Genomic DNA, 13,197 nt, shown 5'->3' with positions numbered 1-13,197 from the left:
ACACGGCTACCCCCTGATACTTGAGCTCCTTGAGTCTCTCTTTCTCTCTCTAAGGCATGTTTTCTAATCATTCTCATGGCTCTTCTCTGAACTGTGTCCAACTTATCAATATCCTTTTTGAATTGTGGGCACCAGAACTGGACTCAGTATTCCATCAGATGGTTGCACCAGTGCCAAATACAGAAGTAAAATAACCTCTCTAGTCCTACCCAAGAGTCACCTGTTTATGCATCTAATGGTCTCATTATCCCTGGGAGCTCATGTTCAGCTGATTATCCTCTATGACACCAAAATCTTTTTCAGAGTCACTGCTTCCCATGATAGGTCTGTATGGCCCACATTCTTTGTTTCTAGATGTCTACATTTACATTTAGCCTAGCTTACCAAATGATCCAGATCACTCTGTATCAGTGACCTGTCCTCTTCATTGTTTACCACTCTCCCGATTTTTGTGCCATCTGCAGATTTTATCAGTGATGATCTTATGTTTTCTTTCAGGTCATTAATAAAAGTGCTAAATAGCGTAGTGCCAAGAACGGATCCTTGCAGGACGCTAGAAACATACCCATTTGGTGATGATTCCCTATTTACAGTTACATTTCGAGACCTATCAGGTAGCCTGCTTTTAATCCAATTAACGTCTGCCATGTTATTTTTATATCGTTCTAGATTTTTTTAAATAAAAATGTCATGTGGTACCAAGTCAAATGCCTTACGGTAGTCTAAATATATTACATCAACACTATTATCAACCAAATTTATAATCTTATCAAAAAAAGATATCAAGTTAGTTTGACAGGATCTATTTTCCATAAGCCCATCTTGATTGGTATGCATTATATTATCTTCTTTTAATACTTGATTAATTGAGTCTGGTATCAATCACTCCATTGTCTTGCCCAGGATTGGTGTGAGGCTAACAGGCCTATAATTACCTGGTTATCCTTTTGAAAATTGGCACAACATTAGCTTTCGTCCAGGCTTTCTGGAACTTCCCCAGTGTTTTAAGACTCATTGAAAATCAACATTAATGGTCCAGTGAGCTCATCAGCCAGCTCTTTGAAAACTCTTGTGTTATCTGGACTTGCAGATTTAAAAATATCTAACTTTAGTAGTATCAGAGGGGTAGCCGTGTTAGTCTGAATCTGTAAAAAGCAACAGAGGGTCCTGTGGCACCTTTAAGACTAACAGAAGTATTGGGAGCATAAGCTTTCGTGGGTAAGAACCTCACTTCTTCAGATGCAAGTAATGGAAATCTCCAGAGGCAGGTATAAATCAGTATGGAGATAACGAGGTTAGTTCCATCAGGGAGGGTGAGGTGCTCTGCTAGCAGTTGAGGTGTGAACACCAAGGGAGGAGAAACTGCTTCTGTAGTTGGAAAGCCATTCACAGTCTTTGTTTAATCCTGATCTGATGGTGTCAAATTTGCAAATGAACTGGAGCTCAGTAGTTTCTCTTTGGAGTCTGGTCCTGAAGTTTTTTAGTAGCTTTAGTAGCTGCTGTTTAAAATCCTCTTGAGATACTGGTGGAATGGAAGAGTGTTATCATATGATATGATGATAACATATTTTCCCCCATATACAGAACAGAAATATTTGTTGAATAATTATGCCTTTTTTTGCATTATTATTATTGATAATTCTACCATTTCCATCTAGTAAGGACCAATACCACTGCTAGGATTCTTTTTGTTCCCAATATATTTTAAAAACCCTCTTTCTTATTGTCCTTAATTCTGCTGACCATAGATTTTTCCTTGTGTTTCTTTGCTTCCTTTATCTATTTTTTTTACAATTCTTAGCTTCTAATTTATATTCATTACTATCAACTTCCCCTTTCTTCCATATATATATTTTGATACCTGATTTAAGGTTGAGCACATGCTTAAGTGATATCCAGAGCATTCTGAATTGGGACTTTAAATGTACCTTTATGAAAGACAATATTAATCCAACAAATAAAACTGTTGCAGTCTTGCAGACTCATGTGACTATTCCCTGGGTCCTCTTCTATGCTGTTTTTCACAGATCTCTGTATAACTTTCAGGTACGACACTCCCAGCTCTCTCCAAACAAGTCAGCATCAGAAATTTCACTGAAGGGGGGTAGAAATGTTGGTCAGAATTGAACAGTTGTATGGAACATTGAAATATCCATAATACAAACTGTAGTTTAACTAAATAAAGCAACACTAAAACTACTCAGAGATTATTCAAGTTAATTTCTTTCTGATGAAAGGGGTGGGATTCTTCGGTGAAAAGGCGTGTTTCTTATAGCGCATATGCCAAAAGGCTGTGCGTCACAGCGGATGAACTTAATGATGTAAGAGTTTTTCTGCAGTATGTGGTTATGTGTCCAAATTATACCAGCCAAAAAAATGGGAAAGAAGCTTATTTATACCATTTATCGGTACTGTGTAAAGGCTAGTGCTATGAATAATTGACCGCTCCCTGTGTGTGTTTATTATATATAATTATACATATTGTATAGACAGTTATTCCTATAGGTCTTTGATGTATGGATCCTCAGCTGGTGCACATTATTATAGCTCCGTTGAAGTCAAGAGAGCTGTGACAATTCACACCAGCTGAGAATCTGCCCCTAGATGTCTTGTTGTCCTCACACCATTTACCAAGACTAGATAGCCATGTACTGAGAATGACACGTGGCTGAGGTTTAGCCAATGGTGTACTTGTGCGGCTGTCAGTGTGAGCCAAAGGGATCCCCTGATGAAGATGATAGTTACTCAGACCGAAGACTTCCCAAAGAACTCACTGACGTAGAAATAGCTTCTCGCAAGGCAGAAGAATCAGTAAAGGGGTGGCTGCACGTTGCAGAAATACTCCCAACGGAGTCGGCTCATGCTGGTGGCCCCTACACTCTGCTGCCTGAGAAGCCGTTCACGCTGCATGTGGGGAAGTCATGGTGCAAAGGGAACTGCCTGGGCCTTTGAATATCAAGCAGAGAAACATTTCCCATAGTTTGGGAGCAGAGACCCAGTTCCTAGGAACCTACCACGTCCTCCACCAAATATGACTGGCTAACATACAGCTGTACACAGGAGTGCTAGGCATGGTACAGCTCTGCTGGGGTATCTGTCAAATGTATTTGTGGTGATTTGCTGCCCTCGGGAATGGGCTCAGAGTGACGGGAAAGCCTCATGGCGGGGCCAACTGAGGCTAAAGTCTGAGATGCAACTTACACTTTTCCTGCTGCCTTGATTTCTCCCCCTTATTTTAAAATTTCTATTTTACTTCATTTCAGCATTCCATAAAACCAGGATATGGGAGCATGCTTGCTGGACAGGCTTAGTTTTCTTACAGCCCTGCTCAGATGCTTGTCAGAAGTTATTTAGGTATTTAATAATATTTAATAGTATCATGTTTCCTGCAGTTACAGCGGCCTAGTTCACTGGCAAAAGCCAAAGTGATTTAAATATTAATATTTTTTCCATTCTGGGAGTCAGACGGCGCTGCTTTATATATATATATATATATATGAGTGCCTGCAGGCTGGCAAGGTGAAAAAGGAAGATAAGGCTGAAAGAAATTCTGCATTTCATGACCCATTGGCTTATATTCTGTGTTTCATACAGACACTTAACAATCATGACAGAGTGTCTTACATTTCCCTCAAAATAGCCACCATATTAAGCCACATATTCAACGTAAATGAATCTGAACTGTTTTTTTCTGGGTCACGGGACTCCTGAGTCACACTATACAACAATGGTTACATTGTGTGCAAGGATAAAAAGAGAGAGTTTGAGTCTAAACCATGACACTTACTTAGTGCTTCATATTTAGGAGGCCTTTAGCAAGAAGAAGGGGCTTTATTTCTTACATTGGCATAAAATCAGTTTTAAAAAAAAGTTGTTCTAGAAGAAAAGTGAAGAGATTGGTTTGAGAACCACTGCTATAAAGCACTGGGCTGGGAATCAGGAGACCTAATTCCCAGCTCTGCCACGACCAGCAGTGTGACTTTGGACATGTCACTTCACCTCTCTGTGCCTCTGTTTCACCTCCCACCCTTTGTCTGTCTTGGCTATTTAGACTGTAAGCTCTTTGGGGCAGAGACTGTATCTCACTCTGTTTGTACAGTGCCTAGCACAATGAAGTCCTGATCTCAATTGGGGTCTCTTATCACTATCGGATATATAAATAGTAATTATACTAGGAAATTGGGTCCCTCAAGTGAGCCATGTTGGTAGAAATGCTTGAGATCAGTGTAACTTGCTAAAGAAAGACAGGGCAATGTTTCTCAACTGTTCTTCATTACAGACCAAAAGCTACTTCCATCACAAGTCAATGTGGGGTTAGGTTCATAGTTCGCTGGATAGAGATGGGAAAGATATGTTACAACATCAAGTATAGCTCATCAGGTGTATCTCCATCACATGGTCAGGCTATAGTCCTCTGACTGAGAACATGTCAGACATCAAAACACTCGATTTTATTGTAATGTATTTACATCAAGAATGCTGAAGTCAGAAACTGACACTGTACACCGGGATCCCAAAGTGCAGCCTGTGGAACGTAAAACCTGGCCTGTAGCCGCCTTCTTCCTATAACTGCAAGGTAAGCACAACTGCTGGCCCGTAATGGTGATGAACCAGCTCCTGTTCATCTGGCGAGAAGGTTACGTTAAGGGCAGTTTGACTGTGCCCGTTTATCTAACCTAATAAATATATATGGCAAATACTTTGGGTCAAGAGCATTTCTGAATAATTTCTACTGTACCTAGCACAATGCGGCTCTAGCCTCATTGAGGCCATTAGCTGTTACCACAATCTAATAATAAATATGCAAATTTGGTTTGGCCATGTTGCCAGAATGACCCCATAGCAACTGCCCAAAATTGTGCTCTAAAAGAATGCGTGGAGAGAGAGGCCAGGGACGTCCAAGGAGACGATGGTGTCCCACCAGGCTCAAATGGTGGCTCAAAACAGATGTGGCTGTAATCTGCTCATAACCTCAGCCCTACCCACCATTGGCATTGGAAAAAGGAGATGATGATGAAGTAATTAGGAGCAGCCACCTGACAAATGGCTGGGCAACCCTTGTGATATGTGGGTCCCCCGCCACAGGCAAAGTTATTTATGCCTAAAAATTGTACCCCACCCGGCGTCCCTCCTCTCTTCTCCTTGTGTTCCAGTTTGGACGTCGCCTCTCCAACGTAGGCCTCTGTGGTTTGGGGTGTGGATTGGCTCAGAAGAGGGGCCAAGTTCTTGTGTCCGGGCTTGTGCTTTGGCGTGGCTGCAGTTGAGCTTTACAAGCGAAAGGTTTCAGCGAATAATGGGAGAGGTAGAGTCAGTCTGGAAGAGACCCGTGCCTGCCTTTCTTTGCAGGACGGCTCACTTGCATTTCACAAAGCAACCTTGGCTCGGTCTGTATGGAGGAGCGTGGCAGGGCCAATTGCCTGGACCATCTGGGAGCTGGGTCCTTACGACAATGGTTGGCACGAGGCCAGAAGACATGCTAATAGTATTGTTGAGCTAAGTGTGAATTGCCGTTATGTCCTCCGTGGCTAGCGTGCTATCAGCGTGTGCGGCTGAGAGATGCACACAGGGCCCTTCAGAATACTGATGAGTCAGTGGCATTAGTATTCAATGCGAAGAGCTGGAGTTGTTAGTCTTGGAATAATGGTGTGAAGGGGATATTTGATAAATGATTAAGCTGTATTATAATACTGGCACCTCTGGCCCTGGCTTCTTTGTGTGGACGATTTAGCAAGTAGAAATTTTGGTCCTTAACATCATAATGAAGCAATTGGAATATGCACATTTCAGGTGCTGCGGGTCAGCTGCTTTGTTGTCAGTGTATTTCCAGAAAGGGAAACATCTGATTTACAAGACGTACAAAAAATAATAAAATCAGATCACATGGCCCTGTACCTACTTACCAGACACTTAGTCGGCATAAGGACCAGATTCAGCAATGCCAATGTCCATCCCTATGCAGGAAAGCATGTAAGCATATAATTATATTTAAATTAATCACATGCTTTGGTGTTTTGCTGCACAGGAACCTAGGTGCATGGTGGCTTGTAGTTCTGTGGAGTCTATCCTGCTTAGAGTTGGATTGCTGGCAGTTTGGGACCTACAGTCCCAGATTTCTAAAACTAAGGATGAAATTGCCCCTTCACCCTGCGGAATTGGATTAAATCCCCAGTTGGCTACATAAGATGATTTAACATTGAATCAGGTGCACTATACCTGCTGAAGGTTACCACGCAGGAGTGTCTTCTTCAGTTGTGGAGAGCCGCAAGCAGGATCTAAAGCAAAATTGATTTAAACAGGTGAAACATTTGTTTTGTTTTTGTTTATCCTCAAACATAGTCACTGATTTTATCCAGGCTTCTGTCTACACACACAAAAAAGCATGTAGGTGAAACAGAACAAAGGTTTTGTTACATCTGGTTTTCAAGCAGAGCTTGTTATAAAATGGGGTGGAGGAAAATATTCTTGAATAAATTATTTAGGTTTTTTAAAAAAAAACAAACCAACGTTTGCAATGAATAGTCTTCACAGCGGATTATCCAGCCAGCTGTTTCTGGGCAACTTTGGTAATAATTATAAATGAGAAAAGCCCCTAATTTTCATGATGAGCAAAAACCAGTAGTGAACACTTCCCACACCAAGAGGTTTTGCTGAGGCTAAATTAATTAATATTCGGCACTTTGAGATCTTGCTTGGAAAGATCTGTGTGAGGTCAAAGTCTTAGTATTTATAATAATGAAAAGAACTGCTGATCCTTAGTTTGATTGGAAGGCTAAGAATATGTAGACATCTGGGAGCTGGTTTATATATACTAGGTGCTGTAGGTATAATGGGGACCAGGTGGGCTTAGAAACAGCTGATCTAGGCACTGTTGAAGGAGTAAGAGAGGTAATCAAATGGGAATACGAAAAACAGTCAGGCGTCCTTTCTTAGACAATGTAATCTGCACTGCGGCGGCTTTCTTTTAGCCAGACGTTTATTGATCGTCTGGATTGTCTGATACCTGAAGGACTCTGGTTATCAGTTACTTAAGAACATTATTCCCAATATTGATTATTTTATTATTTCCCTGATGCATCCTTGTATTGACTGTCTGAGCCTGTCAGGGGAACACTTGGTGGGTGGCAGCAAATCATGGAAAATGTGAGATCATCCATCATTTCCTTTCAGAAAGTGGGAGGTTTTCCTTGGATTATCTTCTGCAGCACACATGGTTCGGAGTAACCCCCCGAAGTCACAATTAATTCTCGCTGGTATCATCTGGCTCTAATTTCAGAGTCAAAGTGCAAGTGCAGAGTGGGAGGGGCAAGACATGGCCGTCCCATGCTGAGTTTGTCAGAGCCCTGAACAGATGGCTCCGCAGATCTGTGCTATGGGAGGTGAAGACACAAACAAGTTTCCATTGTTTTCTTCTGTACCTTGGTAGTCACTTAATCTCAAAAAGAGAAATCTAATGCCCTCAATGGCCAGAGACAGTTTTAATTGAAGGAGACCAGCTACTGAGCCGCTCAACGTCCCGGCAAAGTAGATGGGTGATATGTAAGTGGCTAGAGAAAGTATTCTCTGCATCATGTTTGTGCAACAGCTTTTGTTTAAATGATGGGAACATTTGCAAAGGAAACTGATGAGCTGCAGAGAAAACATTATGAAAGCAATAGTTATGTGTTGCAATAGGCTCTCCATGCTAGCAGTGCTTGGGGAATTGGGGGAGCTCACCACCTTTCTGGATCAGGCCACAAATGCCTGGCAGCTTTTGCAGATGAATCCAATTTCTTGAGGTCTGAACCATAGGGGTTCTCAGAGGAGAGTCCCTGAATGTGAAACTGCTCCTACTCTTAGTCCAGCTGAGCTCTTAGCTTTCCAAGTATGGAAGCTGCATTGATCTATTTTGACCAAGTTTTTGATGAATGGGTTTAAACAAGGGACTGGCGTGAATCCGAACTCTGGTTCTAAATTTTGCAGTTGGCCTATGTCTTTATGATGGGTTGAACCCCAGATCCAAACACCTCTGGGTGTTCGAAATCCATCAGAGAGGCCTGTGGTTGGGCCCGTCTCAAATTTGAACAAACCGTTGTCTTTGTCCACATTTCTGTTTGTTTTTCTGGATGATGCATTCAGGTGTCACAGCCGCAAGCGCGAAATGAATGAATGAAACAAACAGATATGAGCTGTTGGCTGTTTTAGGGAATGTATTGTGCATTAAGGTTCATTGATAAAAAAAGGACATAGCTGAGACTTGGGGGTGTAATGTATAAAATATTCCCCAGACATGCAAATTCCTTTCCCCACGTACATTGAAATGACAAGCTTGCTTCCCTTCATCCCTAAATCTGGCTCACACCCTGAGGGTTGTTTTTCAGCTACACATCTATAGCTTCAAATTTGGGATAGGCAAACTCACTTTACCTAATTACACGATCATTACTATTAGAATGGATTCTATTCTGGTATCACCCAGAGACCTCCGTCAGGATCAGGGCTGCATTGTACTAAGCATATAGTTGAGAGACCGTCCCGGACCCGAAGAGCTGATGCAGTTGTTTTTGTGTTGGAAAGTTAAAATTCAACTTAAACTTTACAACATTCCTGTTCCCCAGGGCAGCAAGAAAAAGATCCAGTAGGAGTAAAAAAAATACTATGGGTTGGAAATGGAGCAGAGAGTGGGCAGAGTTAAAAGCCAATAAATGGTTTTCCTAAAAGCTCTGCTCTAGGAATTATTTTGGGGAAGTTCCGTGCCCTGCGTTCTATGAGAGATCAGACTAGATGTTCACAATGGTCCCTTCTGGCCTTGAAATTTATGCAGCTATGAATCAAATCCAGGGAGACTGTCAAGAAAAGGAGCAGAGCTGGGAGGAGAGAGAAATGTTAATGAACAATATGTTGCACACAGCTCTGAACATTACAGGGTCCTTCCCACGACTGGACTCCTACATACTAGGATAATACCAATAATAAATAACAATAACACATCAATGTGAGCAATATACAGGGCTATCCATCCGTCCCAGCCCGGGGGACGAGACAGTTCGTTCGGTTAAATTACAGCAGAAAAGCTTTGCAAACCCCAACAACAACATCATCAACAATAATTGGAGAGGTTTGAAACACTCTTGATTTCCTGGAGGTTCGCCCAGCCCTGTTTCAAGCACAAATTGCTCTGATTGGGGTTCATTTAGTCCAGTGGTTCTCAAACGTTTGTACGGGTGACCCCTTTCACACAGCAAGCCTCTGAGTGCGACCCCCCCCCCCAACCATCAATTAAAAACACTTTTGAAATATATTAAACACTTTATAAATGCTGGAGGCAAAGTAGGGTTGGGGTGGAGGCTGACAGCTCATGACCCCCCCATGTAATAACCTTGCAACCCCTTGAGGGGTCATGGCCCCCAGTTTGAGAACCCCTGATCTATTCAGTGTTGACCTTCTTGCAGGTTTTCACTACCCTTGTTTGGACAGGAGAGGTTAACATGAACAAGCCCCGGAGAAGACCTTTAAACAATGGCATTCTAGCTTCGTCCTGTGCTTGGTATTTTGGGGGGTTTTGCATGTTCTTTTTTTTTTAGCCTTGTGCCTTTACGTTGAGGTTTATTTTATTTAGTAATAACGCATGGCCAGTGATTCCTGCAGGACTCAGGAGATGGGGAGTTAGAACATTGCAGCTCAGAGGCTCTCAGAACAGATTCAGATCAGATGCTAGCAGCCAGGTGGAAACGCAAAAGCAGGATGGCCGAAGCGAGACAGTCTCTGTGCGCAGGGAAAGCGCGGGGGCTTGCATGCTGGCCCAAGACCATGGCATGGAATGGATTCAGCTCCTTCGGCTCTTCTTCATTTTGCGGACGGCGGACTAAACAGTGTACAGCAAAGCAATCCTCTCAATAAAGATAATTCCAGCTCTGCTGGAGCGCTTTAAAAGAGTGCACAGAAACAAAATCATTTAGCACGAACTCATTTTGGTAATTTCTTTCCAGAGATAGTTATTAACTCGCTAAGCACTCGGATTGGAGTTGGCAAAATGGAAGGGTCTAGTCAGACGTAACTAGTAAATCAGAAGGAATCAGCAAACATCCTGCCCCTTTGAATCGCAGCTTCTTATCTAGCTTCTTGCTTTGCTAGCCCTCCCTGCTATTTTTTTTGTCCTATTGGAATTTGCTGACTGAGTCACCACTGGCAGACCACCTGGAATCTCTGGACAGCCACGCTGGGCTCTGAAGCAATAATACAGGTGGAGAGGGTATGTTCAATGGTGAATTAAACAGACCGTCCGAGTTTATTTGGTAAAATTCAAGGTCTAATGAGACACTTCCACAGTAATCAACAAGGAGTCTGGTGGCACCTTAAAAACTAACAGATTTATTTGGGTATAAGCTTTCGTGAATAAAAACCTCACTTCTTCGGATGCATAGAGTGAAAGTTACAGATGCACGCATTGTATACTGACACATAAGCTCTCCATGTGTCAGTATATAATGCCTGCATCTGTAACTTTCACTCTATGCATCCGAAGAAGTGAGGTTTTTACTCACGAAAGCTTATGCCCAAATAAATCTGTTAGTCTTTAAGGTGCCACCAGACTCCTTGTTGTTTTTGTAGATACAGACTAACACGGCTACCCCCTGATACTTTTCACAATAATCCAAGAGCTAAAGAAACACAGATGATTTGCTCCAAAAAGGGCGATGTTTGAAACTGATGAGATTGGGGATTTGACACTGTTCTATGGTATGAGTAGGGCCCTACCAAATTCATGGTGCATTTTGGTCAATTTCACGGTTGTACTATTTTAAAAATCGTAATTTTCATGATTTTAGATATTTAAATCTGAAACTTCACAGAGTTGTAACTGTAGGGGTCCTGACCCTAAAGGGGGCTGTGGTGGGTTACAAGGTTATTGTAGGAGGATCACAGGATTGCCACCCTTACATCTGCTGTTGCCTTCAGAGCCGGGCCCTCAGCCAGCAGCAGGGCTGGCTCCAGACACCAGCCGACCAAGCACGTGCTTGGGGCGGCCAATCTTGGGGTGGCAGGGGGCACTTGGTTTTTGTTTTGTTTTGTTTTGTTTTTTTGGTTTGGTGGGGCGGTGCTCGAGGTTTTTTTTCTTGTTGTTTTTGTTTCGGCGTGGCGTAGCACTCAGGGGTGTGTTTCGGTGGCGCGGCGCTCGGGGGGGGATGTTTCAGTGGTGCGGAGCTCGGGGAGGGTGTTTTGGAGGGCTGGCGTGGTGTGGTGCACAGGGTGCGTGTTTTGGTGGGGCGGCACGGCATGGCGCTGGGGGGGGGGGTGTTACGGCGGGGTGGGGCGGTGCTCTTTTTTTTTTTTTGCTTGGGGCGGCAAAAAAGTTAGAGCCAGGCCTGGCCAGCAGCCGCCTCTCTCTGGCTGCCCAGCTCTGAAAACAACCCCGAAATAATGGTGGCAATGCTGTGACCCCTCTACAATAACCTTGCAACCCCCCTGCACTGCCCTTTTGGGTTGGGACCCCCAGTTTGAGAACGCTGGTCTCCCCCGTGAAATCTGTATAGTATAGAGTAAAAGCACACAAAAGACCAGATTTCACGGGGGGGTGGGGGGTGGGAGAGCAGATTTCACGGTGGGAGGGGGCAGATTTCACAGTCTGTAATGCATTTTTCAGGGTGAATTTGGTAGAGCCCTAGGTATAAGGTACCTGTCCGCCTATGACCCTGTTTATTGCATTAACCTCATTATCCTTGTTAACCTTTAGGGAGTATTGCTTTGGAAATTTCATTGTGAACTTTATATTTGCTTTTCAGGGTAAATTTAAAAGGATGTATTGATTGAAATGGGAGTTTAGACTTCACAGCGCTTCCCAGGATTGAGCCCTTTATTTGCAGCTCACAGGTTGGTTCTTATTATTTATTATCTGTATTGTGGGAGTGTCCAAAGGGCAAGTCCGAAGCTGAACCCCATTTTATTACAAGTTTCCTAAACACATAAGACACAGTCTTTGCCCCCATAGAGTTTATATTCTGCCAGATCCCCTTTAGTCCTTTCTGGGCGCTTGCTGGTTTACATGAGTCTTTAGACCTAGCTCAGCAGGGCAGGGATCATGTTTGATGGTAAAAATTTTCAAGAGCAACTAAATGACTTAAAAGCTCTGCTTGTAAGGTAACTCCCTTCTCTTCATGTGTCAGTATATAATGCCTGCATCTGTAACTTTCACTCCATGCATCTGGAGAAGTGGGGTTTTTACCCACGAAAGCTTATGCCCAAATAAATCTGTTCGTCTTTAAGGTGCCACCAGACTCCTTGTTGTTTTTACGTTCCATTGACTTTCACTGAGACTTAGGATCCTTGGTTTCGATGGGAGTTCTTGAAAATCCCGCTGGATGCCTTTCTGCAACGTTAAGCACGTAAAGACCTTTAAAAATCGAGCCTGAAGTACCCAAGTTACTTTTGAAAATGGCACGTAGGCTTCTAAGTCACTCAGGCACTTTTGAAAATTTTACTCTGGACATAAGAATGGCCATACTGGGACAGACCAAAGGACCATCTAGCCCAGTATCCTGTCTGCCGACAGCGACCAATGCCAGGTGCCCCAGGGGGAGTGAACTCAACAGGTAATGATCAAGTGATCTCTCTCCTGCCATCCATCTCCACAAACCCCTCTCCACTCCCGTATAAATTAAAAACACTTTTGAAATATATTAAACACTTTATAAATGCTGGAGGCAAAGTTGGGTTAGGGGTGGAGGCTGACAGCTCGTGACCCCCCCATGTAATAACCTTGCAACCCCCTGAGGGGTCACGGCCCCCAGTTTGAGAACCCCTGATCTATTCAGTGTTGACCTTCTTGCAGGTTTTCACTACCCTTGTTTGGACAGGAGAGGTTAACATGAACAAGCCCCGGAGAAGACCTTTAAACAATGGCATCCTAGCTTCGTCCTGTGACAAACAGAGGCTAGGGACACCCTTCCTTACTCTGCATCTTGAAATAGTACTGTATACATACTGATGATGCTAATACACCCCAGGCTTAAAGGCATCAGCATTCTTCCTCAGGCAGTGTATTGCATGGCGAATATTACTGGCACTTGTCAAGGAGTAAAGCCAAACCCTCTGATCAAAGCATCCTGGAGTTTTGGAAAAGTTTGGATCCGGACCAGGATCTGCACTTTGCATTAGGCCCCCATCTTTATAATGGGCCAAACCAAAACCCGTGTCCAAGACTCCTGACATTTTGAATAATTG

The sequence above is a fragment of the Malaclemys terrapin genome, chromosome 4, assembly GCF_027887155.1.
Source record: "Malaclemys terrapin pileata isolate rMalTer1 chromosome 4, rMalTer1.hap1, whole genome shotgun sequence".
NCBI classification, from domain to species: Eukaryota; Metazoa; Chordata; order Testudines; family Emydidae; genus Malaclemys; species Malaclemys terrapin.
This window is presented reverse-complemented; position numbering follows the sequence as displayed.